This window comes from Python bivittatus, unplaced genomic scaffold (assembly GCF_059951505.1).
Source record: "Python bivittatus isolate LINGU-HERP-01145 unplaced genomic scaffold, Pbiv_v1 ctg000980_np1212, whole genome shotgun sequence".
NCBI lineage: Eukaryota > Metazoa > Chordata > Lepidosauria > Squamata > Pythonidae > Python > Python bivittatus.
The window spans coordinates 56,207,115-56,212,719 of NW_028277125.1; the positions used below are offsets into that span (position 1 = coordinate 56,207,115).

The window sequence follows — 5,605 nt, forward strand, 5'->3', positions numbered from 1 at the left end:
TAATCCAGAAGTGTGATCGATGCCATCTTAATGCTGTATCCCAGCCTGAACCCAGGCTGCAATAGGACCCGATAATCCATGTCTGCCAGGGCCCTTTGAAGCTGCAGGCCTATCACCTTCTCAGCTGAATTGAACTGACCTCCATTCTAGCATCTCCATCACTAAAAGTGAGTGAGCAAGATAGAATTCTTTAAAGCACTCATGCCAGTGAAAAAGCAGAGTAGCCATCCTAGATGGCCATTTAGACCTTTACATTGTGATGGTTAATGCTTTATGCCTTAGCTAAATCAGGCTTCAAAATTCAGGATCTGAGACACATTGGCTCAAGGTTTTGTGCACAATTCAGGAAACTAGATAGCTCCCTATCTAAAAATGTGGCAGACTCTTACAGGGCAAAATGAACAGGAATGTCATGCAACACCAAAGTTATATATCCAGCTATAGCTGTAGCATACAATGGATATACAAGTCACATTCCATAGGATAAGTCCTTCAGAGATACCATGAATATTGTGTTCTTAGATTCAATGTGCTATTTTGAATTATGTGTGCAATTCAATGACCGTTTAAGACAAAAGGAAATAGGGTTCCCTTTGGCTCCTATGACTGACAGTTCAGGATTATATTCATACTAAGCTAAAAAGTGTTAGCAGAGATATCTAACACAGGGCAGCAGGAGCATTCATCAATAACAAAGAGATACATCAGACACGTTTCAGAATTAAATGGAAAATATCTTTATCTAGTTCAGTATCATAGCAGAAGTTACACAGAAATGTTATATCAATTTATATCTTCAGTAGAACAGAAGAGCTGAGCAATAAACTGAACTACAAAACTCATGTTTGAGAGCAATAGCTGATTTCCCTTTCCCTTTTCTCCCCCCTTCTGAATGTAAGTAAACTAAGGATTAAGTTGTAGTGCAGTCATGATTTAGTTAGTCATCCTTCCAATGAAGAGTTGGCTAATTAGTGGGTGTGCTACTATTGTACTCTATCTTCCCATCAGTCACAGCATTTTAACCATTCTTGGTGGCTTAATGTGTACTTCAAATCTGAAACACCCAACACTTGAGATTTCTGGAAACTTGAAATCTACAAGTCTTGAGAACAAGTTCTAGTTTCCAGGAACCCAAAATGATGGCCATTTGAATTCTGCTGAGTTAAAGACCCATGCATGATTGGAGTACAATGACTTCATGTGCTCTTTCTATAACAAGTTTTTAAGTTAGCATGTTATGCAAATATGGTCCTTATGACGCCTCAGGACAGGGCAGATGAAACATAACTGTTAGGAGGGAAGATATGGTTGGAGAGCTAGAGAGAGGAGGAAGAAAAGAAACAGAAGTTGATCATAAACATAAGAATTCAGGTTTTGATGTGTACAGCTGCTCAAAATTAAATCAGTGGGAATATAGCTATAGCCTAAACCCACCCAATATGGACACACTATGACATAATGACAGCCTAGCCAATAACATTTAGATGAAAAAATATTTCTATTGTCACAGAGCAAAGAGTTTAACAATTTATGAGCTTTCAACATAATTGTTATTAACTGATTATGACAGGCAAATAAATCATACAAACTCACATTCGCATATCATGAAAGTTATTTTAAGGTATTACAATTGTGATAGTCATAACCTGCATATGATTTCCAAACTTTATACCACTATAGCACCATGCATGTCAATACAGCTGCTTTACCAGTTGTAGGCATTATCTCAGCAGCTAACAGCTAAAGCCTAATTGTTTGTCTGCTAGCTTAGGGTTGAGGCATTCCCAAACGCTGGTCAGGTAAGATGAAAGAGAAAATCCCAGGTAGTATACTAGAAATTATTGTTATGATGAATTAAGAAGTTTGGCAAGCTTATACTCTTCCCAAGCATGATGTCTTCCAGATCTGTTGGGCCACAGCTCCCAAAGTTCCCAGCATAGTTGTGGACATTCTGGGAGCTGTAATTCTAACATACAGTATGTGGAGGATGCTAGGTTTGGATTAATGGCATTCCTATAACTAACCCCACATCCAATTCCTAAAGAAATCTTTTGAAATAAATACCTGACTAGGTTTGTTTGTTTGTTTGTTTGTTTATTTATTTATTTATTTATTTATTTATTTATTTATGCAATTTATATGGCTACCCAACTCACTCACAGTGACTCCGGACAGCTTACAGGAATAAAAATCCCAAATACAAAACCCACTACACCCCCCTACCCCCCTGGTGACAACAATACATTTACGCTAGCCATTTGATGGGCTCTGGTTCGGCCTGGGATCTCCAGGCCCATTGGCAAAACCATGTCTTCAGGGCCTTGCGAAAGAGCATCAAGGTGGGAGCCAGTCTTATCTCTGCGGGGATGATATTCCACAGGGAGGGGGCCACCATAGAGGAAGCGCTTCTTCTCAGCCCCACTAGATGGACCTCCTTAATAGGGGAGACCTGTAACATACCCTCCCTCCTCAATCTGGTGGGTCAGGCAAATGAAACTGGGAAAAGGCAGTCCTTCAAATAACCTGGCCCCAAGCCATGTAGGGTTTTAAAGGTGACAACCAGTACCTTGAATTGGACCTGGAAGAAAATCGGCAGCCAACGCAGCTCCCTCAAGAGAGGTGACACGTGTGCAAATCTAGGCTTGCACAAAACTATGCGGACAACTGCATTATGAACCAACTGAAGCTTTTGGATACTTTTCAAGGACAGCCCCATGTAAAGCTCATTACAGTAGTCAAGATGGGAGGTGGCTAGGGCATGGGTGACTGTGAGCAGGGCCTGTTGATCCAGGAAAGGGCGTAACTGGTGCACAACCCGCAGCTGCACAAAGGCCCTCCTGGCCACGACTGCCACCTGCTCCTCGAGCAAGAGTCGCAACTCCAGGAAAACCCCCAGATTATGCACCGGGTCCATCTGGGGCAGTGCAACCCCATCCAAGACCAAAGATGGCAATTCTCCATGGACCAAAGAACCCCAAACCCAGAGCCATTCCATCTTGCCAGGGTTCAGTTTCAACCCATTGCTCCCCATCCACACCTTAACAGCCTCCAAGTACTGTGAGAGGGCGGTCATGGCATTGCTTAACTCACCATGGGCTGAGATATACAGCTGAGTATCATCAGCACACTGATGATATCTCACCCCATGGTGATGGAAGATCTCACCCAGCAGCTTCATGTAGATGTTAAACAGAAGCGGAGAAAGTACTGAACCCTGCAGAACCCCACAAAGCAGGGGCCGGACCTCTTGCTCTCTATCAACACCAACTGGGAATGACCACAGAGGAAGGAAGTGAACCAGGACAACACAGTGCCCCCCACTCCTAACCCCCAAAGCTGCTCCAGAAGGATACCATGATCGATGGTACTGAAGGCCGTTGAAAGATCAAGTAGAGCAAGGATGGACATACAACCCCCATCTCCCATTGGGCATGCTGTTTCTGCCCAATATCCAGGCCTGAACCCTGAATGAAAAGGGTCCAGATAATCAGTTTCATACAAGAACTTCTGGAGCTGCAGCACAACCTTCTCAACAACTTTCCCCAAAAAGGGAAGATTGGAAACAGGATGAAAATTATCCAACAGGGTGGAATCTAGCGATGGCCTCTTAAGAAAAGGGTGGACCACAGCCTCCTTAAAAGGTTGGGGCACCACTCCCTCCCGCAGAGAAGCATTAATCACCACCAGAACCCACCCACATGTCACATCCCAGGAGGCTTTCACCAGCCAGGAGAGGCATGGGTCTAAAACACTGGTGGTTGCACTCACACTCCCTAGAATCTTGTCCACTTCCTTAAGAGCAACAGGATCAAGCCGTTCCCAGATAACCAGGCAAGAGCCTGCACCTCCACTAGACCAACAGCCATGTCAACATCTAACTGGGAATGAATCCGAGCGACTTTGTCTTCCAGAAAATCAGCAAATGCCTCAGCGCACCCCTGCAGGTAGATCTCTGTATCCTCCTTCCCCAGAAGGAAACAGATCACCTTAAAGAGGGTTGCTGGGCAATTATCTGCAGATGCAATTAGTGCAGAGAAGTATTTACACTTCCTCACCTGAATTGCCATGGTGAGGGCTTTAACAGCAGCTCTTACCCGTGTTCAGTCAAGTTCATTCTTTGTCTTCTGCCAGCAGCGCTCCAGATGTCTCTTAATCTGTTTCATCCCTCTCAATTCCTCTGTATACCACAGGGGGCAATGAGGTCCACAGGTCAGGGTAGGTAGCATGGGCACAATCCTGTTCAAAGCCCCTGTCACCTTCCTATTCCAGGTGGTGACTAGGGACTTGGCAGGACTATGCAGCAGATCTTCAGTAATAACCACCAGCTCCTTCTGAAACCCATCCGGGTCCATCAGTCGCTGGGGGCAGACCAATCTAATAGGTCCTGCCTCCCTGCGGAGGGGTGCGGCCCTAGAGAAGCTCATAGCCACCAAGGCATGATCTGACCATGACAAGATAAGTCCACCAATTCCAGATCACATAAGCACTGTTCCGACAAGAACACCAAATTGGGTGTGTGGCCACTATTCCTAGTTGGCCCTGGATGACCTGGGATAGGCCCATGGAAGTCCCCCCCAACCTCAGGATCTCCTGAAGGGCAAGATCATAAGCCCATACAAAGATTGATCTAAAAAGAAATCAGAACGGCAGTCCAAAAACGCTGCCCCAAGCGCTCCAAATGCCCCAAGCGCTGTTGCAGCTGCCAAGCGATCGAACACCTCCAAGTGACTGAAGCTCTCAGATGCCAGTAAGAGTCCAAAGCTCCCAGAAACCAGTCCATTGGCCAAAAATCCAGCCAGTAAGTTAATAGGGAAAGCTTCAAGAAAAGCTAAGTAACATCACAGGGCTAGGGGATCAGCTGATAACCTGTCCCATGGGAGGGAAAATAACCTTTAATGATCAGTATTTTCACAATACTGAAATTGGTTATAAATTGGTTTGATAGCCATCTTTTTTGATATTCTGGCCCCAAACTATTGAGGAGTATGGAAGTATAAAAACTAGTTTTTCTAAGTGGGACAAGGAACAAAGAGGAACAGATTGGAAGTCACTTCAGCCGGTACAGTATTAGTGTCATACAGTCTGTAAGGCACATAAGAGCAATCTGTCTGATTGCCACATTTCATACCAGCTGCAGTTTTCAAATGCTCATCAAGGGTAGCATTATGAACCACATAATCTAAAGAGGCTTAAGGAATATATTGTTCTGGTCAATTACTTCTTCTCCAGAGACTCAAGTACATAGCTTCTTTCCAAGGAGGAAATCATCATCTTGGGGACAGACAAGAAAGAAAAATCCCAACCAGCCAAAAGAAAATGCAACATAGCTGGAGAAGAGAAAAGGAACCAAGGTTAAGATGAAAAGGAACTGCTAAATGTAGAGAATGAAGACATGTTTTGAAAATGTTATGAGAGATCCACCTACATAAAAGATTATATCCTTTTCTCCCATTGGGTACTTAACTGTCTTGTTGTTGAAGATTATTCACTTCTCATTCCTTCTGTATTCAAACTTTTAGAGTTCCTACATTGCTCAGGAGCAACATGAACATCCAAAGCTAGATGGCAGACTTCTAAGGCAATGTACAGCAGCAGAGAAATCGGG

General features: G+C 44.0%; 1 pseudogene; it reads right to left on the bottom strand.

The window, feature by feature from the left end:
* Positions 1-2,245: 2,245 nt before the first annotated feature.
* On the bottom strand, positions 2,246-3,073 carry LOC148213594 (uncharacterized; annotated as a pseudogene).
* Between the last annotated feature and the right edge of the window lie 2,532 nt (positions 3,074-5,605).